The 24,128-nt window shown below is 43.9% G+C and overlaps 21 non-coding genes and 8 pseudogenes across 21 annotated transcripts; all 29 read left to right on the top strand.

Annotated features, from left to right (window-relative positions):
• The first annotated feature begins 483 nt into the window (after positions 1-483).
• Positions 484-602, top strand: LOC142513349 (5S ribosomal RNA). Its single transcript, XR_012809301.1, has one exon. It is a non-coding gene; the product is annotated as a 5S ribosomal RNA (ribosomal RNA).
• Positions 603-1,287: 685 nt separating this feature from the next.
• On the top strand, positions 1,288-1,406 carry LOC142514835 (5S ribosomal RNA). Its single transcript, XR_012810712.1, has one exon. It is a non-coding gene; the product is annotated as a 5S ribosomal RNA (ribosomal RNA).
• A 682-nt stretch (positions 1,407-2,088) lies between these two features.
• LOC142511311 (5S ribosomal RNA) lies at positions 2,089-2,208 on the top strand (annotated as a pseudogene).
• A 685-nt stretch (positions 2,209-2,893) lies between these two features.
• Positions 2,894-3,012, top strand: LOC142514335 (5S ribosomal RNA). Its single transcript, XR_012810232.1, has one exon. It is a non-coding gene; the product is annotated as a 5S ribosomal RNA (ribosomal RNA).
• Positions 3,013-3,698: 686 nt separating this feature from the next.
• On the top strand, positions 3,699-3,817 carry LOC142514761 (5S ribosomal RNA). The gene has a single exon (XR_012810638.1). It is a non-coding gene; the product is annotated as a 5S ribosomal RNA (ribosomal RNA).
• A 680-nt stretch (positions 3,818-4,497) lies between these two features.
• On the top strand, positions 4,498-4,616 carry LOC142509492 (5S ribosomal RNA). Its single transcript, XR_012807663.1, has one exon. It is a non-coding gene; the product is annotated as a 5S ribosomal RNA (ribosomal RNA).
• A 683-nt stretch (positions 4,617-5,299) lies between these two features.
• Positions 5,300-5,418, top strand: LOC142515275 (5S ribosomal RNA). The gene has a single exon (XR_012811129.1). It is a non-coding gene; the product is annotated as a 5S ribosomal RNA (ribosomal RNA).
• A 1,065-nt stretch (positions 5,419-6,483) lies between these two features.
• On the top strand, positions 6,484-6,602 carry LOC142514058 (5S ribosomal RNA). The gene has a single exon (XR_012809971.1). It is a non-coding gene; the product is annotated as a 5S ribosomal RNA (ribosomal RNA).
• A 682-nt stretch (positions 6,603-7,284) lies between these two features.
• Positions 7,285-7,402, top strand: LOC142511050 (5S ribosomal RNA; annotated as a pseudogene).
• Positions 7,403-8,088: 686 nt separating this feature from the next.
• LOC142517254 (5S ribosomal RNA) lies at positions 8,089-8,206 on the top strand. The gene has a single exon (XR_012813009.1). It is a non-coding gene; the product is annotated as a 5S ribosomal RNA (ribosomal RNA).
• A 1,067-nt stretch (positions 8,207-9,273) lies between these two features.
• LOC142516780 (5S ribosomal RNA) lies at positions 9,274-9,392 on the top strand. The gene has a single exon (XR_012812556.1). It is a non-coding gene; the product is annotated as a 5S ribosomal RNA (ribosomal RNA).
• Positions 9,393-10,077: 685 nt separating this feature from the next.
• LOC142515705 (5S ribosomal RNA) lies at positions 10,078-10,196 on the top strand. The gene has a single exon (XR_012811536.1). It is a non-coding gene; the product is annotated as a 5S ribosomal RNA (ribosomal RNA).
• A 684-nt stretch (positions 10,197-10,880) lies between these two features.
• On the top strand, positions 10,881-10,999 carry LOC142513733 (5S ribosomal RNA). The gene has a single exon (XR_012809663.1). It is a non-coding gene; the product is annotated as a 5S ribosomal RNA (ribosomal RNA).
• A 684-nt stretch (positions 11,000-11,683) lies between these two features.
• Positions 11,684-11,801, top strand: LOC142512594 (5S ribosomal RNA; annotated as a pseudogene).
• A 685-nt stretch (positions 11,802-12,486) lies between these two features.
• LOC142514278 (5S ribosomal RNA) lies at positions 12,487-12,605 on the top strand. The gene has a single exon (XR_012810179.1). It is a non-coding gene; the product is annotated as a 5S ribosomal RNA (ribosomal RNA).
• A 684-nt stretch (positions 12,606-13,289) lies between these two features.
• LOC142510891 (5S ribosomal RNA) lies at positions 13,290-13,407 on the top strand (annotated as a pseudogene).
• A 683-nt stretch (positions 13,408-14,090) lies between these two features.
• LOC142508274 (5S ribosomal RNA) lies at positions 14,091-14,214 on the top strand. Its single transcript, XR_012806496.1, has one exon. It is a non-coding gene; the product is annotated as a 5S ribosomal RNA (ribosomal RNA).
• A 611-nt stretch (positions 14,215-14,825) lies between these two features.
• Positions 14,826-14,942, top strand: LOC142512757 (5S ribosomal RNA; annotated as a pseudogene).
• Positions 14,943-15,567: 625 nt separating this feature from the next.
• On the top strand, positions 15,568-15,686 carry LOC142514603 (5S ribosomal RNA). Its single transcript, XR_012810491.1, has one exon. It is a non-coding gene; the product is annotated as a 5S ribosomal RNA (ribosomal RNA).
• Positions 15,687-16,367: 681 nt separating this feature from the next.
• LOC142514681 (5S ribosomal RNA) lies at positions 16,368-16,486 on the top strand. The gene has a single exon (XR_012810564.1). It is a non-coding gene; the product is annotated as a 5S ribosomal RNA (ribosomal RNA).
• A 683-nt stretch (positions 16,487-17,169) lies between these two features.
• On the top strand, positions 17,170-17,288 carry LOC142510713 (5S ribosomal RNA). The gene has a single exon (XR_012808673.1). It is a non-coding gene; the product is annotated as a 5S ribosomal RNA (ribosomal RNA).
• A 682-nt stretch (positions 17,289-17,970) lies between these two features.
• On the top strand, positions 17,971-18,094 carry LOC142512154 (5S ribosomal RNA; annotated as a pseudogene).
• Positions 18,095-18,777: 683 nt separating this feature from the next.
• LOC142506978 (5S ribosomal RNA) lies at positions 18,778-18,897 on the top strand. The gene has a single exon (XR_012805247.1). It is a non-coding gene; the product is annotated as a 5S ribosomal RNA (ribosomal RNA).
• A 681-nt stretch (positions 18,898-19,578) lies between these two features.
• Positions 19,579-19,697, top strand: LOC142506560 (5S ribosomal RNA). The gene has a single exon (XR_012804849.1). It is a non-coding gene; the product is annotated as a 5S ribosomal RNA (ribosomal RNA).
• A 684-nt stretch (positions 19,698-20,381) lies between these two features.
• Positions 20,382-20,499, top strand: LOC142508007 (5S ribosomal RNA). The gene has a single exon (XR_012806241.1). It is a non-coding gene; the product is annotated as a 5S ribosomal RNA (ribosomal RNA).
• A 679-nt stretch (positions 20,500-21,178) lies between these two features.
• Positions 21,179-21,296, top strand: LOC142510542 (5S ribosomal RNA). Its single transcript, XR_012808649.1, has one exon. It is a non-coding gene; the product is annotated as a 5S ribosomal RNA (ribosomal RNA).
• A 680-nt stretch (positions 21,297-21,976) lies between these two features.
• On the top strand, positions 21,977-22,093 carry LOC142515524 (5S ribosomal RNA). The gene has a single exon (XR_012811367.1). It is a non-coding gene; the product is annotated as a 5S ribosomal RNA (ribosomal RNA).
• Positions 22,094-22,774: 681 nt separating this feature from the next.
• Positions 22,775-22,893, top strand: LOC142511940 (5S ribosomal RNA; annotated as a pseudogene).
• Positions 22,894-23,575: 682 nt separating this feature from the next.
• Positions 23,576-23,687, top strand: LOC142512574 (5S ribosomal RNA; annotated as a pseudogene).
• The last annotated feature ends 441 nt before the right edge of the window (positions 23,688-24,128 follow it).

Genomic DNA, 24,128 nt, shown 5'->3' with positions numbered 1-24,128 from the left:
TAGCCGAATTCCTTCTCTAAGACCCTCTAATTTGCGATTTAACGCTTATGTTAAGCTTTCGTTTCCTCGAGAAATCCGCTTAGGAAGTTCGAAATTCGATTCCGGTTCCATTTTATCGTATCTCAGGCATAATAATAGCTTTACATTCGTTGATTCCTTCTTCTTATTTTTTTTTCTATTTTTCGTGAACATTTATCGATTTTTGTTGTCGTTAGTCGGTTCTGTGCGGAAGGGTATGACGCAGATTACTCCGGAGACGGTTAACTCATTAAAAACAATTATTTTGACTGTTTTATCCATAATTTACGTAAACGGTCGCGACACGAGGTCTTCCCAGGGAGGTCACCCATCCTAGCTCTGCCATCGCGCCAGAACGCTTAACTTCATGTTTATGCTTGGGCGAGAGCAGTGCCGCGTGTTGTCCATCGCCGCCCGCTCCACACGTACGCGAGGGATATAAGAATAAACATCCCACTCAATGTCGGGTGCGATCATACCAGCACTAATGCACCGGATCCCATCAGAACTCCGAAGTTAAGCGTGCTTGGGCGAGAGAAGTACTAGGATGGGTGACACCCTGAGAAGTCCTCGTGTTGCACCCTTTTTCGTGTTTTTCTATTTTTGATTACTTGTTGACAGACGATTTTCGGCTCAAATCATCCGAATCTCGATCGGGACCAGATAAGACATGTGAAATGAAAGTAGCTCGGGCACTGCCAGATTTGGACAAAATTGTAGGCTAATTTGATTGTAAACGGGCAAACGGACGGGACTCATTACTACGCAATGAGCTGACGAGATTTAAGCCGAATTCCTTCTCTAAGACCCTCTAATTTGCGATTTACCGCTTCTGTTAAGCTTTCATTTCATCGAGAAATCCGCTTAGGAAGTTCGAAATTCGATTCTGGTTCCATTTTATCGTATCCCAAGCTTAATAATAGCTTTACATTCGTTATTTCCTTCTTCTTATTTTTTTTTTCTATTTTCTGGGAACATTTATCGATTTTTGTTGTCGTGAGCCGGTTCTGTACGGAAGGGTATGACGCAGATTACTCCGGAGACGGTTAACTAATTTAAAAAATTTATTTCGACTGTTTTATCCATAATTTACGTAAACGATCGCGACACGAGGTCTTCCCAGGGAGGTCACCCATCCTACCTCTGCCATCGCGCCAGAACGCTTAACTTCGTGGTTATGATTGGGCGAAAGCAGTGCCGCGTGTTGTCCATCGCCGTCCGCTCCACACGTACTCGAGGGATATAAGAATAAACATCCCACTCAATGTCGGGTGCGATCATACCAGCACTAATGCACCGGATCCCATCAGAACTCCGAAGTTAAGTATGCTTGGGCGAGAGCAATACTAGGATGGGTGACCCCCTGGGAAGTCCTTGTGTTGCACCCTTTTTCGTGTTTTCTATTTTTGATTACTTGTTGACAGACGATTTTCGGCTCATATCATCTGAATCTTGATCGGGACCAAATATGACATGTGAAATGAAAGTAGCTCGGGCACTGTCGGATTTGGACAAAATTGTAGGCTAATTTGATTGTAAACGGGCAAACGGACGAGACTCATTACTACGCAATGAGCTGACGAGATTTTAGCCGAATTCCTTCTCTAAGACCCTCTAATTTGCGATTTACCGCTTCTGTTAAGCTTTCGTTTCCTCGAGAAATCCGCTTAGGAAGTTCGAAATTCGATTCCGGTTCCATTTTATCGTATCCCAGGCATAATAATAGCTTTACATTCGTTATTTCCTTCTTCTTATTTTTTTTCTATTTTCTGGGAACATTTATCGATTTTTGTTGTCGTGCACCGGTTCTGTGCGGAAGGGTATGACGCAGATTACTCCGGAGATGTTTAACTAATTAAAAATAATTATTTCGACTGTTTTATCCATAATTTACGTAAACGATCGCGACACGAGGTCTTCCCAGGGAGGTCACCCATCCTACCTCTGCCATCGCGCCAGAACGCTTAACTTCGTGGTTATGATTGGGCGAGAGCAGTGCCGCGTGTTGTCCATCGCCACCCGCTCCACACGTACTCGAGGGATATAAGAATAAACATCCCACTCAATGTCGGGTGCGATCATAACAGCACTAATGCACATGATCCCATCAGAACTCTGAAATCAAGCGTGCTTGGGAGAGAGCAAGTACTAGGATGGGTGACCTCCTGGGAAGTCCTCGTGTTGCACCCCTTTTCGGGTTTTTCTATTTTTGATTACTTGTTGACAGACGATTTTCGGCTCAAATCATCTGAATCTCGATCGGGACCAGATAAGACATGTGAAATGAAAGTAGCTCGGGCACTGCCGGATTTGGACAAAATTGTAGGCTAATTTGATTGTAAACGGGCAAACGGACGAGACTCATTACTACGCAATGAGCTGACGAGATTTTAGCCAAATTCCTTCTCTAAGACCCTCTAATTTGCGATTTACCGCTTCTATTAAGCTTTCGTTTCCTCGAGAAATCCGCTTAGGAAGTTCGAAATTCGATTCCGGTTCCATTTTATCGTATCCCAGGCATAATAGTAGCTTTACATTCGTTGATTCCTTCTTCTTATTTTTTTTTCTATTTTCTGGGAACATTTATCGATTTTTGTTGTCGTGAGCCGGTTCTGTGCGGAATGGTATGACGCAGATTACTCCGGAGACGGTTAACTAATTTAAAACAATTATTTCGACTGTTTTATCCATAATTTACGTAAACGATCGCGACACGAGGTCTTCCCAGGGAGGTCACCCATCCTACCTCTGCCATCGCGCCAGAACGCTTAACTTCGTGGTTATGATTGGGCGAGAGCAGTGCCGCGTGTTGTCCATCGCCACCCTGCTCCACACGTACTCGAGGGATATAAGAATAAACATCCCACTCAATGTCGGGTGCGATCATACCAGCACTAATGCACCGGATCCCATCAGAACTTTGAAGTTAAGCGTGCTTGGGCGAGAGCAGTACTAGGATGGGTGACCTCCTAGGAAGTTCTCGTGTTGTACCCCTTTTCGGGTTTTTCTATTTTTGATTACTTGTTGACAGACGATTTTCGGCTCAAATCATCTGAATCTCGATCGGGACCAGATAAGACATGTGAAATGAAAGTAGCTCGGCCACTGCCAGATTTGGACAAAATTGTAGGCTAATTTGATTGTAAACGAGCAAACAGACGAGACTCATTACTACGCAATGAGCTGACGAGAATTTAGCCGAATTCCTTCTCTAAGACCCTCTAATTTGCGATTTAACGCTTCTGTTAAGCTTTCGTTTCCTCGGGAAATCCTGCTTAGGAAGTTCGAAATTCGATTCCGGTTCCATTTTATCGTATCCCAGTCATAATAATAGCTTTACATTCGTTATTTTCCTTGTTCTTATTTTTTTTTCTATTTTCTTCGAACATTTATCGATTTTTGTTGTCGTGAACCGGTTCTGTGCGGAAGGGTAGGACGCAGATTACTCCGGAGACGGTTAACTCATTAAAAACAATTATTTCGACTGTTTTATCCATAATTTACGTAAACGGTCGCGACACGAGGTCTTCCCAGGGAGGTCACCCATCCTAGCTCTGCAATCGCGCCAGAACGCTTAACTTCATGGTTATGATTGGGCGAGAGCAGTGCCGCGTGTTGTCCATCGCCGCCCGCTCCACACGTACTCGAGAGATATAAGAATAAACATCCCACTCAATGTCAGGTGCGATCATACCAGCACTAATCCACCGGATCCCATTAGAACTCCGAAGTTAAGCGTGCTTGGGCGAGAGCAGTACTAGGATGGCTTACCTCCTGGGAAGTCCTCGTGTTGCACCCCTTTTCGTGTTTTTCTATTTTGATTACTTGTTGACAGACGATTTTCGGCTCAAATAATCTGAATCTCGATTGGGACCAGATAAGACATGTGAAATGAAAGTAGCTCGGGCACTGCCGGATTTGGACAAAATTGTTGGCTAATTTGATTGTAAACGGGCAAACGGACGAGACACATTTCTACGCAATGAGCTGATGAGATTTTAGCCGAAATCCTTCTCTAAGACCCTTTAATTGCGATTTACCTCTCTCTTAAGCTTTTGTTTCCTCGAGAAATCCGCTTAGGAAGTTCGAAATTCGATTCCGGTTCCATTTTATCGTATCCCAGGCATAATAATAGCTTTACATTCGTTATTTCCTTCTTCTTATTTTTTTTCTATTTTCGGGGAACATTTATCGATTTTTGTTGTCGTGAGCCGGTTCTGTGCGGAAGGGTATGACGCAGATTACTCCGGATACGGTTAACTCATTAAAAATAATTATTTCGACTGGTTTAACCATAATTTACGTAACCGGTCGCGACACGAGGTCTTCCCAGGGAGGTCACCCATCCTAGCTCTGCCATCGCGCCAGAACGCTTAACTTCATGGTTATGATTGGGCGAGAGCAGTGTCGCGTGTTGTCCATCGCCGCTTGCTCCACACGTACTCGAGGGATATAAGAATAAACATCCCACTCAATGTCGGGTGCGATCATACCCGCACTAATGCCATGGATCCCATCAGAACTCCGAAGTTAAGCGTGCTTGGACGAGAGCAATACTAGGATCGGTGACCTTCTGGGAAGTCCTCGTGTTGCACCCCTTTTCTTGTTTTTCTATTTTTGATTATTTGTTGACAGACGATTTTCGGCTCAAATCATCTGAATCTCGATCGAGACTAGATAAGACATGTGAAATGAAAGTAGCTCGGACACTGCCAGATTTGGACAAAATTGTAGGCTAATTTGATTGTAAACGGGCAAACGGAGGAGACACATTACTACGCAATGAGCTGACGAGATTTTAGACAAAATCCTTCTCTAAGACCCTCTAATTTGCGATTACCTCTTCTCTTAAGCTTTCGTTTCCTCGAGAAATCCGCTTAGGAAGTTCGAAATTCGATTCCGGTTCCATTTTATCGTATCCCAAGCATAATAATAGCTTTACATTCGTTATTTCCTTCTTCTTTTCTTTTTTTCTATTTTCTGGGAACATTTATCGATTTTTGTTGTCGTGAGCCGGTTCTGTGCGGATGGGTATGACGCAGATTACTCCGGAGACGGTTAACTCATTAAAAACAATTATTTCGACTGTTTTAACCATAATTTACGTAACCGGTCGCGACACGAGGTTTTCGCAGGGAGGTCAGCCATCCTAGCTCTGCCATCACGCCAGAACGCTTAACTTCATGGTTATGATGGGGCGAAAGCAGTGCCGCGTGTTGTCCATCGCCGCCCGCTCCACACGTACTCGTGGGATATAAGAATAAACATCCCACTCAATGTCGGGTGCGATCATACCAGCACTAATGCACCGGATCCCAACAGAACTCCGAAGTTAAGCGTGCTTAGGCGAGAGCAGTACTAGGATGGGTGACCCCCTGGAAAGTCCTCGTGTTGCACCCTTTTTCGTGTTTTTCTATTTTTGATTACTTGTTGACAAACGATTTTCGGTTCAAATCATCTGAATCTCGATCGGGACCAGATAAGACATGTGAAATGAAAGTAGCTCGGGCACTGCCGGATTTGGACAAAATTGTAGGCTAATTTGATTGTAAACGGGCAAACGGACGAGACTCATTACTACGCAATGAGCTGACGAGATTTTAGCCGAATTCCTTCTCTAAGACCCTCTAATTTGCTTTTTACCGCTTCTGTTAAGCTTTCGCTTCCTCGAGAAATCCGCTTAGGAAGTTCGAAATTCGATTCCAGTTCCATTTTATCGTATCTCAGGCATAATAATAGCTTTACATCGTTATTTACCCCTAGGTTGTCCTCGTGTTTCACCCCTTTTCGTGTTTTTCTGTTTTGATTACTTGTTGAAAGACGATTTTCGGCTCAAATCATCTGAATCTCGATCGGGACCAGATAAGACATGTGAAATGAAAGTAGCTCGGGCACTGCCGGATTTGGACAAAATTGTAGCCTAATTTGATTGTAAACGGGCAACGGACGAGATTCATTACTACGCAATGAGCTGACGAGATTTTAGCCGAATTCCTTCTCTAAGACCCTCTAATTTGCTATTTACCGCTTCTGTTAAGCTTTCGTTTCCTCGAGAAATCCGCTTAGGAAGTTCGAAATTCGATTCCGGTTCCATTTTATCGTATCCCAGACATAATAATAGCTTTACATTCGTTATTTCCTTCTTCTTATTTTTTTTTCTATTTTCAGGGAACGTTTATCGATTTTTGTTGTCGTGAGCCGGTTCTGTGCGGAAGGGTATGACGCAGATTACTCTGGAGGCGGTTAACTCATTAAAAACAATTATTTCGACTGTTTTCTCCATAATTTACTTAAACGATCGCGACACGAGGTCTTCCCAGGGAGGTCACCCATCCTAGCTCTACCATCGCGCCATAACGCTTAACTTCATGGTTATGATTGGGCGAGAGCAGTGCCGCGTGTTGTCCATCGCCGCCCGCTCCACACGTACTCGAGGGATATAAGAATAAACATCCCACTCAATGTGGGTGCGATCATACCAGCACTAATGCACCGGATCCCATCAGAATTTCGAAGTTAAGCGTGCTTGGGCGTGAGCAGTACTAGGATGGGTGACCCCCAGGGAAGTCCTCGTGTTGCACCCCTTTTCGTGTTTTTCTATTTTTGATTACTTGTTGACAGACGATTTTCGGCTCAAATCATCTGAATCTCGATCGGGACCAGATAAGACATGTGAAATGAAAGTAGCTCGGGCACTGCCGATTTTGGACAAAATTGTAGGCTAATTTGATTGTAAACGGGCAAACGGACGAGACTCATTACTACGCAATGAGCTGACGAGATTTTAGCCGAATTCCTTCTCTAAGACCCTTTATTTGCGATTTACCGCTTCTGTTAAGCTTTCGTTTCCTCGAGAAATCCGCTTAGGAAGTTCGAAATTCGATTCCGGTTCCATTTTATCGTATCTCAGGCATAATAATAGCTTTACATTCGTTATTTTCTTCTTCTTATTTTTTTTCTAATTTCTGGGAACATTTATCGATTTTTGTTGTCGTGAGCCGGTTCTGTGCGGAAGGGTATGACGCAGATTACTCCAGAGACGGTTAACTCATTAAAAACAGTTATTTCGACTGTTTTATCCATAATTTACGTAAACGGTCGCGACACGAGGTTTTCTCAGGGAGGTCACCCATCCTAGCTCTGCCATCGCGCAAGAACGCTTAACTTCATGGTTATGATTGGGCGAGAGCAGTGCCGCGTGTTGTCCATCGCCGCTTGCTCCACACGTACTCGAGGGATATAAGAATAAACATCCCACTCAATGTCGGGTGCGATCATACCAGCACTAATGCCATGGATCCATCAGAACTCCGAAGTTAAGCGTGCTTGGACGAGAGCTGTACTAGGATCGGTGACCTCCTGGGAAGTCCTCGTGTTGCACCCTTTTTTCTTGTTTTTCTATTTTTGATTACTTGTTGACAGACGATTTTCGGCTCAAATCATCTGAATCTCGATCGAGACCAGATAAGACATGTGAAATGAAAGTAGCTCGGGCACTGCCGGATTTGGACAAAATTGTAGGCTAATTTGATTGTAAACGGGCAAACGGACGAGACACATTACTACGCAATGAGCTGACGAGATTTTAGCCGAAATCCTTCTCTAAGACCCTCTAATTTGCGATTTACCTCTTCTCTTAAGCTTTCGTTTCCTCGAGAAATCCTCTTAGGAAGTTCGAAATTCGATTCCGGTTCCATTTTATCGAATACCAAGCATAATAATAGCTTTACATTCGTTATTTTCTTCTTCTTATTTTTTTTTTCTATTTTCTGGGAACATTTATCGATTTTTGTTGTCGTGAGCCGGTTCTGTGTGGATGGGTATTACGCAGATTACTCCGGAGACGGTTAACTCATTAAAAACAATTATTTCGACTGTTTTAACCATAATTTACGTAACCGGTCGCGGCATGAGGTCTCTCCAGGGAGGTCACCCATCCTAGCTCTGCCATCGCGCCAGAACGCTTAACTTCATGGTTATGATAGGGCGAGAGCAGTGCCGCGTGTTGTCCATCGTCGCCCGCTCCACACGTACTCGAGGGATATTAGAATAAACATCCCACTCAATGTCGGGTGCGATCATACCAGCACTAATGCACCGGATCCCAACAGAACTCTGAAGTTAAGCGTGCTTGGGCAAGAGCAGTACTAGGATGGGTGACCCCCTGGAAGTCCTCGTGTTGCACCCTTTATCGTGTTTTTCTATTTTTGATTACTTGTTGACAAACGATTTTCGGCTCAAATCATCTGAATCTCGATCTGGACCAGATAAGACATGTGAAATGAAAGTAGCTCGGGCACTGCCGGATTTGGACAAAATTGTAGGCTAATTTGATTGTAAACGGGTAAACGGACGAGACTCATTACTACGCAATGAGCTGACGAGATTTTAGACGAATTCCTTCTCTAAACCCTCTAATTTTCGATTTACCGCTTCTGTTAAGCTTTCGCTTCCTCGAGAAATCCGCTTAGGAAGTTCGAAATTCGATTCCAGTTCCATTTTATCGTATCCTAGGCATAATAATAGCTTTACATCGTTATTTACCCCTAGGTTGTCCTCGTGTTTCACCCCTTTTCGTGTTTTTCTATTTTTGATTACTTGTTGACAGACGATTTTCGGCTCAAATCATCTGAATCTCGATCGGGACCAGATAAGACATGTGAAATGAAAGTAGCTCGGGCACTGCCGGAATTTGGACAAAATTGTGGGCTAATTTGATTGTAAACGGGCAACGGACGAGATTCATTACTACGCAATGAGCTGACGAGATTTTAGCCGAATTCCTTCTCTAAGACCCTCTAATTTGCGATTTACCGCTTCTATTAAGCTTTCGTTTCCTCGAGAAATCCGCTTAGGAAGTTCGAAATTCGATTCCGGTTCCATTTTATCGTATCCCAGGCATAATAATAGCTTTACATTCGTTATTTCGTTCTTCTTATTTTTTTTTCTATTTTCTTGGAACGTTTATCGATTTTTGTTGTCGTGAGCCGGTTCTGTGCGGAAGGGTATGACGCAGATTACTCCGGAGACGGTTAACTCATTAAAAACAATTATTTCGACTGTTTTATCCATAATTTACGTAAACGGTCGCGACACGAGGTCTTCCCAGGGAGGTCACCCATCCTACCTCTGCCATCGCGCCAGAACGCTTAACTTCTTGGTTATGATTGGGCGAGAGCAGTGCCGCGTGTTGTCCATCGCCGCCCTCTCCACACGTACTCGAGGGATATAAGAATAAACATCCCACTCAATGTCGGGTGCGATCATACCAGCACTAATGCCATGGATCCCATCAGAACTCCGAAGTTAAGCGTGCTTGGACGAGAGCAGTACTAGAATGGGTGACCCCCTAGGAAGTCCTCGTGTTGCACCCCTTTTCGTATTTTTCTATTTTTGATTACTTGTTGACAGACGATTTTCGGCTCAAATCATCTGAATCTCGATCGGGACCAGATAAGACATGTGAAATGAAAGTAGCTCGGGCACTGCCAGATTTGGACAAAATTGTAGGCTAATTTGATTGTAAACGGGCAAACGGACGAGACTCATTACTACGCAATGAGCTGACGAGATTTTTGCCGAATTCCTTCTCTAAGACCCTCTAATTTGCGATTAAACGCTTCTGTTAAGCTTTCGTTTCCTCGAGAAATCCGCTTAGGAAGTTTGAAATTCGATTCCGGTTCCATTTTATCGTATCCCAGGCATAATAATAGATTTACATTCGTTATTTCCTTCTTCTTATTTTTTTTTCTATTTTCTAGGTAACATTTATCGATTTTTGTTGTCGTGAGCCGGTTTTGTGCGGAAGGGTATGACGCAGATTACTCCGGAGACGGTTAACTCATTAAAAACAATTATTTCGACTGTTTTATCCATAATTTACGTAAACGGTCGCGACACGAGGTCTTCCCAGTGAGGTCACCCATCATACCTCTGCCATCGCGCCAGAACGCTTAACTTCATGGTTATGATTGGGCGAGAGCAGTGCCGCGTGTTGTCCATCGCCGCCCGCTCCACACGTACTCGAGGGATATAAGAATAAACATCCCACTCAATGTCGGGTGCGATCATACCAGCACTAATGCCATGGATCCCATCAGAACTCCGAAGTTAAGCGTGCTTGGGCGAGAGCAGTACTAGAATGGGTGACCCCCTAGGAAGTCCTCGTGTTGCACCCCTTTTCGTGTTTTTCTATTTTTGATTACTTGTTGACAGACGATTTTCGGCTCAAATCATCTGAATCTCGATCGAGACCAGATAAGACATGTGAAATGAAAGTAGCTCGGGCACTGCCGGATTTGGACAAAATTGTAGGCTAATTTGATTGTAAATGGGCAAACGGACGAGACACATTACTACGCAATGAGCTGACGAGATTTTAGCCGAATTCCTTCTCTAAGACCTTCTAATTTGCGATTTACCGCTTCTCTTAAGCTTTCGTTTCCACGAGAAATCCGCTTAGGAAGTTCGAAATTCGATTCCGGTTCCATTTTGTCGTATCTCAGGCATAATAATAGCATAACATTCGTTATTTCCTTCTTCTTATTTTTTTTTTCTATTTTCTGGGAACATTTATCGATTTTTGTTGTCCTGAGCCGGTTCTGTGCGGAAGGGTATGACGCAGATTACTCCGGAGACGGTTAACTCATTAAAAACAATTATTTCGACTGTTTTATCCATTATTTCCATAAACGGTCGCGACACGAGGTCTTCCCAGGGAGGTCACCCATCCTAGCTCTGCCATCGTGCCAGAACGCTTAACTTCATAGTTATGATTGGGCGAGAGCAGTGCCGCGTGTTGTCCATCGCCGCCGCTCCACACGTACTCGAGGGATATAAAAATAAACATCCCACTCAATGTCGGGTGCGATCATACCAGCACTAATGCACCGGATCCCATCAGAACTCCGAAGTTAAGCATTCTTGGGCGAGAGCAGTACTTGGATGGGTGACCCCCTGGGAAGTCCTCGTGTTGCACCCCTTCTCGTGTTTTTCTATTTTTGATTACTTGTTGAAGACGATTTTCGGCTCAAATCATCTGAATCTCGATCGGGACCAGATAAGACATGTGAAATGAAAGTAGCTCGGGCATTGCCGGATTTAGACAAAATTGTAGGCTAATTTGATTGTAAACGGGCAAACGGACGAGACTCATTACTACGCAATGAGCTGACGAGATTTTAGCCGAATTCCTTCTCTAAAACCCTCGAAATTGCGATTTACCGCTTCTGTTAAGCTTTCGTTTCCTCGAGAAATCCACTTAGGAAGTTCGAAATTCGATTCCGGTTCCTTTTTATCGTATCTCAGGCATAATAATAGCTTTACATTCTATATTTCCTTCTTCTTATTTTTTTTTTCTATTTTATGGGAACATTTATCGATTTTTGTTGTCGTTAGCCGGTTCTGTGCGGAAGGGTATGACGCAGATTACTCCGGAGACGGTTAACTCATTAAAAAAAATTATTTCGACTGTTTTATCAATAATTAACGTAAACGGTCGCGACACGAGGTCTTCCCAGGGAGGTCACCCATCCTACCTCTGCCATCGCGCCAGAACGCTTAACTTCATGGTTATGATTGGGCGAGAGCAGTGCCGCGTGTTGTCCATCGCCGCTCGCTCTACACGTACTCGAGGGATATAAGAATAAACATCCCACTCAATGTCGGGTACGATCATACCAGCACTAATGTCAGGATCCCATCAGAACTCCGAAGTTAAGCATGCTTAGGCTAGAGCAGTACTAGGATGTGTGACTCCCTGGGAAGTCCTCGTGTTGCACCCCTTTTCGTGTTTTTGTATTTTTGATTACTTGTTGACAGACGATTTTCGGCTCAAATCATCTGAATTTCAATCGGGACCAGATAAGACATGTGAAATGAAAGTAGCTCGGGCACTGCCGGATTTGGACAAAATTGTAGGCTAATTTGATTGTGAACGGGCAAACGGACGAGACTCATTACCACGCAATGAGCTGACGAGATTTTAGCCGAATTCCTTCTATAAGACCCTCTAATTTGCGATTTAACGCTTCTGTTAAGCTTTCGTTTCCTCGAGAAATCCGCTTAGGAAGTTCGAAATTCGATTCCGGTTCCATTTTATCGTATCCCAGACATAATAATAGCATTACATTCGTTATTTCCTTCTTCTTATTGTTTTTTTCTATTTTCTGGGAACATTTATCGATTTTTGTTGTCCTGAGCCGGTTCTGTGCGGAAGGGTATGACGCAGATTACTCCGGAGACGGTTAACTCATTAAAAACAATTATTTCGACTGTTTTATCCATTATTTCCGTAAACGGTCGCGACACGAGGTCTTCCCAGGGAGGTCACCCATCCTAGCTCTGCCATCGTGCCAGAACGCTTAACTTCATGGTTATGATTGGGCGAGAGCAGTGCCGCGTGTTGTCCATCGCCGCCCGCTCCACACGTACTCGAGGGATGTAAGAATAAACATCCCACTCAATGTCGGGTGCGATCATACCAGCACTAATGCACCGGATCCCATCAGAACTCCGAAGTTAAGCATTCTTGGGCGAGAGCAGTACTAGGATGGGTGACCCCCTGTGAAGTCCTCGTGTTGCACCCCTTTTCGTGTTTTTCTATTTTTGATTACTTGTTGACAGACGATTTTCGGCTCAAATCATCTGAATCTCGATCGGGACCAGATAAGACATGTGAAATGAAAGTAGCTCGGGCACTGCCGGATTTGGACAAAATTGTAGGCTAGTTTGATTGTAAACGGGCAAACGGACGAGACTCATTACTACGCAATGAGCTGACGAGATTTTAGCCGAATTCCTTCTCTAAAACCCTCGAATTTGTGATTTACCGCTTCTGTTAAGCTTTCGTTTCCTCGAGAAATCCGCTTAGGAAGTTCGAAATTCGATTCCGGTTCCATTTTATCGTATCTCAGGCATAATAATAGCTTTACAATCTTTATTTCCTTCTTCTTATTTTTTTTTCTATTTTATGGGAACATTTATCGATTTTTGTTGTCGTTAGCCGGTTATGTGCGGAAGGGTATGACGCAGATTACTCCGGAGACGGTTAACTCATTAAAAACAATTATTTCGACTGTTTTATCAATAATTTACGTAAACGGTCGCGACACGAGGTCTTCCCAGGGAGGTCACCCATCCTACCTCTGCCATCGTGCCAGAACGCTTAACTTCATGGTTATGATTGGGCGAGAGCAGTGCCGCGTGTTGTCCATCGCCGCTCGCTCTACACGTACTCGAGGGATATAAGAATAAACATCCCACTCAATGTCGGGTACGATCATACCAGCACTAATGTAAGGATCCCATCAGAACTCCGAAGTTAGGCGTGCTTGGGCTAGAGCAGTACTAGGATGGGTGACCCCCTGGGAAGTCCTCGTGTTGCACCCCTTTTCGTGTTTTTCTATTTTTGATTACTTGTTGACAGACGATTTTCGGCTCAAATAATCTGAATTTCGATCGGGACCAGATAAGACATGTGAAATGAAAGTAGCTCGGCACTGCCGGATTTGGACAAAATTGTAGGCTAATTTGATTGTGAACGGGCAAACGGACGAGAGTCATTACCACGCAATGAGCTGACGAGATTTTAGCCGAATTCCTTCTCTAAGACCCTTTAATTTGCGAATTAACGCTTCTGTTAAGCTTTCGTTTCCTCGAGAAATCCGCTTAGGAAGTTCGAAATTCGATTCTGGTTCCATTTTATCGTATCCCAGGCATAATAATAGCTTTACATTCGTTATTTTCTTCTTCTTATTTTTTTTTCTATTTTCTGGGAACATTTATCGATTTTTGTTGTCGTTAGACGGTTCTGTGCGGAAGGGTATGACGCAGATTACTCCGGAGAGGGTTAACTCATTAAAAACAATTATTTCGACTGTTTTATTCATAATTTACGTAACCGGTCGCGACACGAGGTCTTCCCAGGGAGGTCACCCATCCTAGCTCTGCCATCGCGCCAGAACGCTTAACTTCATGGTTATGATTGAGCGAGAGCAGTGCCGCGTGTTGTCCATCGCCGCCCGCTCTACACGTACTCGAGGGATATAAGAATAAACATCCCACTCAATGTCGGGTGCGATCATACCAGCACTATTGCACCGGATCCCATCAGAACTTCGAAGTTAAGCGTGCTTGGGCGAGAGCAGTACTAGGATGGGTGACCCGGTCCCCTGGGAAGTCCTCGTGTTGTACCCTTTTTCGTGTTTTTCTATTTTTGATTACTTGTTGACAGACGATTTTCGGCTCAAATCATCTGAATCTCAATCGGGACCAGATAAGACATGTGAAATGAAAGTAGCTCGGGCACTGCCGGATTTGGACAAAATTGTAGGCTAATTTGATTGTAAACGGGCAAACGGACGAGAAATCCGCTTAGAAAGTTCGAAATTCGATTCCGGTTCCATTTTATCGTATTCCAGGCATAATGATAGCTTTACATTCGTTAATTCCTTCTTCTTATTTTTTTTCTATTTTCTGGGAACATTTATCGATTTTTGTTGTCGTGAGCCGGTTCTGTGCGGAAGGGTATGACGCTGATTACTCTGGAGACGGTTAACTCAATAAAAACAATTATTTCGACTGTTTTATCCATAATTTACGTATTATTTCGACTGTTTTATCAATAATTTACGTAAACGTTCGCGACACGAGGTCTTCCCAGGGAGGTCACCCATCCTAGCTCTGCCATCGCGCCAGAACGCTTAACTTCATGGTTATGATTGGGCGAGAGCAGTGCCGCGTGTTGTCCATCGCCGCCCGCTCCACACGTACTCGAGGGATATAAAATAAACATCCCACTCAATGTCGGGTGCGATCATACCAGCACTAATGCACCGGATCCCATCAAAACTCCGAAGTTAAGCGTGCTTGGGCGAGAGCAATACTAGGATGGGTGACCCCCTGGGATTTTCGGCTTAAATAATCTGAATCTCGATCGGGACCAGATAAGACATGTGAAATGAAAGTAGCTCGGGCACTGCCGAATTTGGACAAAATTGTAGGCTAATTTGATTATAAAAGGTCAAACAGACGAGACTCATTTCTACGCAATGAGCTGACGAGATTTTAGCCAAATTCCTTCTCTAAGACCCTCTAATTTGCGATTTAACGCTTCTGTTAAGCTTTCGTTTCATCAAGAAATCCGCTTAGGAAGTTCGAAATTCGATTCCGGTTCCATTTTATTGTATCCCAGGCATAATAATAGCTTTACATTCGTTATTTCCTTCTTCTTATTTTTTTTCTATTTTCTGGGAACATTTATCGATTTTTGTTGTCGTGAGCCGGTTCTGTGCAGAAGGGTATGACGCAGATTACTCCGGAGACGGTTAACTCATTAAAAACAATTATTTCGACTGTTTTATCCATAATTTACGTAACCGATCCCGACACGAGGTCTTCCCAGGGAGGTCACCCATCCTAGCTCTGCCATCGCGCCAGAACGCTTAACTTCATGGTTATGATTGGACGAGAGCAGTGCCGCGTGTTGTCCATCGCCGCCCGCTCCACACGTACTCGAGGGATATAAGACTAAACATCCCACTCAATGTCGGGTGCGATCATACCAGCCCTAATGCACCGGATCCCATCAGAACTCCGAAGTTAAGCGTGCTTGGGCGAGAGCAGTACTAGGATGGGTGACACCCTGGGAAGTCCTCGTGTTGCACCCCTTTTCGTGTTTTTCTATTTTTGATTACTTGTTGACAGACGATTTTGGGCTCAAATAATCTGAATCTCGATTGGGAGCAGATAAGACATGTGAAATGAAAGTAGCTCGGGCACTGCCGGATTTGGACAAAATTATAGGCTAATTTGATTGTAAATGGGCAAACGGACGAGACTTATTACTACGCAATGAGCTGACGAGATTTTAGCCGAATTCCTTCTCTAAGACCCTATAATTTGCGATTTACCGCTTCTGTTAAGCTTTCGTTTCCTCGAGAAATCCGCTTAGGAAGTTCGAAATTTGATTCCGGTTCCATTTTATCGTATCCCAGGCATAATAATAGCTTTACATTCGTTATTTTCTTCTTCTTATTTTTTTCTATTTTCTGGGAACATTTATCGATTTTTGTTGTCGTGAGCCGGTTCTGTGCGGAAGGGTATGACGCAGATTACTCCGGAGACAGTTAACTCATTAAAAACAATTCTTTCGACTGTTTTATCCATAATATACGTAAACGGTCGCGACACGAGTACTTCCCAGGGAGGTTACCCATCCTAGCTCTGCCATCGCGCCAGAACACTTAACTTCATGGTTCTGATTGGGCGAGAGCAGTGCCGTGTGTTGTCCATCGGCGCCTTCTCCACACGTACTCTTGGGAGATAAGAATAAACATCCACTCAATGTCCGATGCGATCATACCAGTACTAATTCACCGGATCCCATCAGAACTCCGAAGTTAAGCGTGCTTGGGCGAGAGCAGTACTAGGATGGGTGACCCCCTGGGAAGTCCTCGTGTTGCACCCCTTTTCGTGTTTTTCTATTTCTGATTACTTGTTGACAGACGATTTTCGGCTCAAATCATCTGAATCTCGATTGGGACCAGATAAGACATGTGAAATGAAAGTAGCTCGGGCACTGCCGGATTTGGACAAAATTGTAGGCTAATTTGATTGTAAATGGGCAAACGGACGAGACTTATTACTACGCAATGAGCTGACGAGATTTTAGCCGAATTCCTTCCTTAAACCCTCGAATTTGCGATTTACCGCTTCTGTTAAGCTTTCGTTTCCTCGAGAAATCCGCTTAGGAAGTTCGAAATTCGATTCCGGTTCCATTTTATCGTATCTCAGGCATAATAATAGCTTTACATTCTTTATTTCCTTCTTCTTATTTTTTTTTCTATTTTATGGGAACATTTATCGATTTTTGTTGTCGTTAGCCGGTTCTGTGCGGAAGGGTATGACGCAGATTACTCCGGAGACGGTTAACTCATTAAAAACAATTATTTCGACTGTTTTATCCATAATTTACGTAAACGGTCGCGACACGAGGTCTTCCTAGGGAGGTCACCCATCCTAGCTTTGCCATCGCGCCTGAACGCTTAACTTCTTGGTTATGATTGGGCGAGAGCAGTGCCGCGTGTTGTCCATCGCCGCCTGCTCCACACGTACTCGAGGGATATAAGAATAAACATTCCACTCAATGTCGGGTGCGATCATACCAGCACTAATGCACCGGATCCCATCAGAACTCCGAAGTTAAGCGTGCTTGGGCGAGAGCAGTACTAGGATGGATGACCCCCAGGGAAGTCCTCGTGTTGCACCCCTTTTCGTGTTTTTCTATTTTTGATTACTTGTTGACAGACGATTTTCGGCTCAAATCATCTGAATCTCGATCGAGACAAGATAAGACATGGGAAATGAAAGTAGCTCGGGCACTGCCGGATTTGGACAAAATTGTAGGCTAATTTGATTGTTAACGGGCAAACGGACGAAACTCATTACTACGCAATGAGCTGACGAGATTTTAGCCGAATTCCTTCTCTAAGACCCTCTAATTTGCGATTTACCGCTTCTTTTAAGCTTTCGTTTCCTCCAGAAATCCGCTTAGGAAGTTCGAAATTCGATTCCGGTTCCATTTTATCGTATTCCAGGCATAATAATAGCTTTACATTCGTTATTTCCTTCTTCTTATTTTTTTTCTATTTTCTGGGAACATTTATCGATTTTTGTTGTCGTGAGCCGGTTCTGTGCGGAAGGGTATGACGCAGATTACTCCGGAGACGGTTAACTCATTAAAAACAATTATTTCGACTGTTTTATCCATAATTTACGTAAACGTTCGCGACACGAGGTCTTCCATGGGAGGTCACCCATCCTACCTCTGCCATCGCGTCAGAACGCTTAACTTCATGGTTATGATTGGCGAGAGCAGCGCCGCGTGTTGTCCATCGCCGCCCGCTCCACACGTACTCGAGGGATATAAGAATAAACATCCCACTAAATGTCGGGTGCGATCATACTAGCATTAATGCACCGTATCCTATTAGAACTCCAAAGTTAAGCGTGCTTGGGCGAGAGCAGTACTAGGATGGGTGACCCGGTCCCCTGGGAAGTCCTCGTGTTGTACCCTTTTTTGTGTTTTTCTATTTTTGATTACTTGTTGACAGACGATTTTCGGCTCAAATCATCTAAATCTCGATCGGGACCAGATAAGACATGTGAAATGAAAGTAGCTCGGGCACTGCCGGATTTGGACAAAATTGTAGGCTAATTTGATTGAAAACGGGCAAACGGACGAGACTCATTGCTACGCAATGAGCTGACGAGATTTTTGCCGAATTTCTTCTCTAAGACCCTCTAATTTGCGATTTACCGCTTCTGTTAAGCTTTCGTTTCCTCGAGAAATCCGCTTAGGAAGTTCGAAATTCGATTCCGGTTCCATTTTATCGTATCCCAGGCATAATAATAGCTTTACATTCGTTATTTCCTTCTTCTTATTTTTTTTCTATTTTCTGGGAACTTTTATCGATTTTTGTTGTCATTAGCCGGTTCTGTGCGGAAGGGTATGACGCAGATTACTCCGGAGAAGGTTAACTCATTAAAAACAATTATTTCGACTGTTTTATCCATAATTTACGTAAACGGTCGCGACACGAGGTCTTCCCAGGGAGGTCACCCATCCTACCTCTGCCATCGCGCCAGAACGCTTAACTTCATGGTTATGATTGGGCGAGAGCAGTGCCGCGTGTTGTCCATCGCCGCCCGCTCCACACGTACTCGAGGGATATAAGAATAAACATCCCACTTAATGTCGGGTGTGATCATACTAGCATTAATGCACCGGATCCCATCAGAACTCCGAAGTTAAGCGTGCTTGGGCGAGAGCAGTATTAGGATGGGTGACCCCCTGGGGAAGTCTTCGTGTTGCACTCTTTTTCGTGTTTTTCTAATTTTGTGTACTTGTTGACAGATGATTTTCGGCTCAAATCATCTGAATCTCGATTGGGACCAGATAAGACATATGAAATGAAAGTAGCTCGAGCACTGCCAGATATGGACAAAATTGTAGGCTAATTTGATTGTAAACGGGCAAACGGACACGACTCATTATTACGCAATGAGCTGACGAGATTTTAGCCGAATTCCTTCTCTAAGACCCTCTAATTTGCGATTAAACGCTTCTGTTAAGCTTTCGTTTCCTCGAGAAATCCGCTTAGGAAGTTCGAAATTCGATTCCTGTTCCATTTTATCGTATCCCAGGCATAATAATAGCTTTACATTCGTTATTTCCTTCTTATTTTTTTTTCTATTTTCTGGGAACATTTATCGATCTTTGTTGTCGTTAGCCGGTTCTGTGCGGAAGGGTATGACGCAGATTACTCCGGAGACGGTTAACTCATTAAAAACAATTATTTCGACTGTTTTATCCATAATATACGTAAACGGTCGCGACACGAGGTCTTCCCAGGGAGGTCACCCATCCTAGCTCTGCCATCGCGCCAGAACGCTTAACTTCATGGTTATGATTGGGCGAGAGCAGTGCCGCGTGTTGTCCATCGCCGCCCGCTCCACACGTACTCGAGGGATATAAGAATAAACAACCCACTCAATGTCGGGTGCGATCATACCAGCACTAATGCACCGGATCTCATCAGAACTCCGAAGTGAAGCGTGCTTGGGCCAGAGCAGTACTAGGATGGGTGACCCTCTGGGAAGTACTCGTGTTGCAACTATTTTCGTGTTTTTCTATTTTTGATTACTTGTTGACAGACGATTTTCGGCTCAAATCATCTGAATTTCGTTCAGGACCAGATAAGACATGTGAAATGAAAGTAGCTCGGGCACTGCCGGATTTGGACAAAATTGTAGGCTAATTTGATTGTAAACGGGCAAACGGACGAGACTCATTACTACGCAATGAGCTGACGAGATTTTAGCCGAATTCCTTCTCTAAGACCCTCTAATTTGCGATTAAACGCTTCTGTTAAGCTTTCGTTTCCTCGAGAAATCCGCTTAGGAATTTCGAAATTCGATTCCGGTTCCATTTATCGTATCCCAGGCATAATAATAGCTTTACATTCGTTATTTCCTTCTTCTTATTTTTTTTTTCTATTTTCTGGGAACATTTATCGATTTTTGTTTTCGTTAGCCGGTTCTGTGCGGAAGGGTATGACGCAGATTACTCCGGAGACGGTTAACTCATTAAAAACAATTATTTTGACTTTTTTATTCATAATTTACGTAACCGGTCGCGACACGAGGTCTTCCTAGGGAGGTCACCCATCCTCGCTCTGCCATCGCGCCAAAACGCTTAACTTCATGGTTATGATTGGGCGAGAGCAGTGCCACGTGTTGTCCATCGCCGCCCGCTCCACACGTACTCGAGGGATATAAGAATAAACATCCCACTCAATGTCGGGTGCGATCATACCAGCACTAATGCACCGGATCCCATCAGAACTACGAAGTCAAGCTTGCTTGGGTGAGAGCAGTACTAGGTGGGTGACCCCCTGGGAAGTTCTCGTGTTGCACCCTTTTCGTGTTTTTCTATTTTTGATTACTTGTTGATAGACGATTTTCGGCTCAAATCATCTGAATCTCGATCGGGACCAGATAAGACTATATGAAATGAAAGTAGCTCGGGCACTGCCGGATTTGGACAAAATTGTAGGTTAATTTGATTGTAAACGGGCAAACGGACAATACTCATTATTACGCAATGAGCTGACGAGATTTAGCCGAATTCCTCTCTAAGACCCTCTAATTTGCGATTTACGCTTCTGTTAAGCTTTCGTTTCATAATAAAATCCGCTTAGGAAGTTCGAAATTCGATTTCGGTTCCATTTTATCGTATCCCAGGCATAATAATAGCTTTACATTCGTTATTTCCTTCTTCTTATTTTTTTCTATTTTCTGGGAACATTTATCGATATTTGTTGTCGTGAGCCGGTTCTGTGCGGAAGGGTATGACGCAGATTACTCCGGAGACGGTTAACTCATTAAAAACAATTATTTCGACTGTTTTATCCATAATTTACGTAACGGTCGCGACACGAGGATCTTCCCAGGGAGGTCACCCATCCTACCTCTGCCATCGCGCCAGAACGCTTAACTTCATGGTTATGATTGGGCGAGAGCAGTGCCGCGTGTTGTCCATCGCCGCCCGCTCCACACGTACTCGAGGGATATAAGAATAAACATCCCACTCAATGTCGGGTACGATCATACCAGCACTAATGCACCGGATCCCATCAGAACTCCGAAGTAAGCGTGCTTGGGCGGAGAGGAGTACTAGGATGGGTGACCACCTGGGAGTCCTCGTGTTGCACCATATTCGTGTTTTTCTATTTTTGATTACTTGTTAACAGACGATTTTCGGCTCAAATCATCTGAATTTCGATCGAGACCAGATAAGACATGTGAAATGAAAGTAGCTCGGGCACTGCCGGATTTGGACAAAATTGTAGGCTAATTTGATTGTAAACGGGCAAAACGGACGAGACTCATTACTACGCAATGAGCTGACGAGATTTTAGCCGAATTCCTTCTCTAAGACCCTCTAATTTGCGATTAAACACTTCTGTTAAGCTTAGTTTCCTCGAGAAATCCGCTTAGGAAGTTCGAAATTCGATTCCGGTTCCATTTTATAGTATCCCAGGCATAATAATAGCTTTACATTCGTTATTTCCTTCTTCTTATTTTTTTTTCTATTTCTGGGAACATTTATCGATTTTTGTTGTCGTGAGCCGGTTCTGTGCGGAAGGGTATGACGCAGATTACTCCGGAGACGGTTAACTCATTAAAACAATTATTTCGACTGTTTTATCCATAATTTACGTAACGGTCGCGACACGAGGTCTTCCCAGGGAGGTCACCCATCCTAGCTCTGCCATCGCGCCAGAACGCTTAACTTCATGGTTATGATTGGGCGAGAGCAGTGCCGCGTGTTGTCCATCGCCGCCCGCTCCACACGTACTCGAGGGATATAAGAATAAACATCCCACTCAATGTCGGGTGCGATCATACCAGCACTAATGCACCGGATCCCATCAGAACTCCGAAGTTAAGCGTGCTTGGGAGAGCAGTACTAGGATGGGTGACCCCCTGGGAAGTCCTCGTGTTGCACCCTTTTCGTGTTTTTCTATTTTTGATTACTTGTTGATAGACGATTTTCGGCTCAAATCATCTGAATCTCGATCGGGACCAGATAAGACATGTGAAATGAAAGTAGCTCGGGCACTGCCGGATTTGGACCAAATTTGTAGGCTAATTGATTGTAAACGGGCAAACGGACGAGACTCATTATTACGCAATGAGCTGACGAGATTTAGCCGAATTCCTTCTCTAAGACCCTCCTGACTTGCGATTTACCGTTCTGTTAAGCTTTCGTTTCATCTTGAAATCCGCTTACGAAGTTCGAAATTCGATTCCGGTTCATTTTATTCGTATTCCAGGCATAATAATAGCTTTACATTCGTTATTTCCTTCTTCTTATTTTTTTTTCTATTTTCTGGGAACATTTATCGATTTTTGTTGTCCTGAGCCGGTCTGTGCGGAAGGGTATGACAAAGATTACTCCGGAGACGGTTAACTCACTAAAAACATTTATTTCGCTGTTTATATCCATACTTTCCGTAAACGGTCGCGACACGAGGTCTTCCCAGGGAGGTCACCCATCCTAGCTCTGCCATCGCGCCAAACGCTTAACTTCATGTTATGATTGGGCGGAGAGCAGTGCCGCTGTGTTGTCCATCGCCGCCCGTTCCACACGTACTCGAGGGATTATAAGAATAAACACCCACTCAATGTCGGGTGCGACTCATACCAGCACTAATGCACAGATCCCATCAGACTACCGAAGTTAAGCATGCTTGGGCGAGAGCGGTACTAGGATGGGTGACCCCCTGGGAAGTCCTCGTGTTGCACCCCTTTCGTGTTTTTCTATTTTTGATTACTTGTTGACAACGATTTTCGGCCTCAAATCATCTGAATCTCGATCGGACCAAGATTAGACATGTGAAATGAAAGTAGCTCGGCACTGCTTGGATTTGGACAAACATTGTAGGCTAATTTGATTGTAAAGGGCAAACGGACGAGACTCATTACTACGCAATGAGCTGACGAGATTTTAGCCGAATTCCTTCTCTAAGACCCTCTACATTTGCGATTTACCGCTTCTGTTAAGCTTTCGTTTCCTCGAGAAATCCGCTTAGGAAGTTCGAAATTCGATTCCGGTTCCATTTTATCGTATCCCAGGCATAATAATAGCTTTACATTCGTTATTTCCTTCTTCTTATTTTTTTTTCTATTTTCTGGGAACATTTATCGATTTTTGTTGTCGTGAGCCGGTTCTGTGCGGAAGGGTATGACGCAGATTACTCCGGAGACGGTTAACTCATTAAAAACAATTATTTCGACTGTTTTATCCATAATTTACGTAAACGTCGCGACACGAGGTCTTCCCAGGGAGGTCACCCATCCTAGCTCTGCCATCGCGCCAGAACGCTTAACTTCATGGTTATGATTGGGCAGAGCAGTGCCGCGTGTTGTCCATCGCCGCCCGCTCCACACGTACTCGAGGGATATAAGAATAAACATCCCACTCAATGTCGGGTGCGATCATACCAGCACTAATGCACCGGATCCCATCAGAACTCCGAAGTTAAGCGTTGGGAGAGCAGTACTAGATGGTGACCCCCTGGGAAGTCCTCGTGTTGCACCCTTTTCGTGTTTTTCTATTTTTGATTACTTGTTGACAGACGATTTTCGGCTCAAATCATCTGAATCTCGATCGGGACCAGATAAGACATGTGAAATGAAAGTAGCTCGGGCACTGCCGGATTTGGACAAAATTGTAGGCTAATTTGATTGTAAACGGGCAAACGGACGAGACTCATTACTACGCAATGAGCTGACGAGATTTTAGCCGAATTCCTTCTCTAAGACCCTCTAATTTGCGATTTACGCTTCTGTTAAGCTTTCGTTTCCTCGAGAAATCCGCTTAGGAAGTTCGAAATTCGATTCCGGTTCCATTTTATCGTATCCCAGGCATAATAATAGCTTTACATTCGTTATTTCCTTCTTCTTATTTTTTTTCTATTTTCTGGGAACATTTATCGATTTTTGTTGTCGTGAGCCGGTTCTGTGCGGAAGGGTATGACCAG

This window comes from Primulina tabacum, chromosome 10 (assembly GCF_025594145.1).
Source record: "Primulina tabacum isolate GXHZ01 chromosome 10, ASM2559414v2, whole genome shotgun sequence".
Taxonomy (NCBI): domain Eukaryota; kingdom Viridiplantae; phylum Streptophyta; class Magnoliopsida; order Lamiales; family Gesneriaceae; genus Primulina; species Primulina tabacum.
Note: the sequence above shows the minus strand (reverse complement) of the source record. Positions and strands in the feature narration are given on the sequence as shown.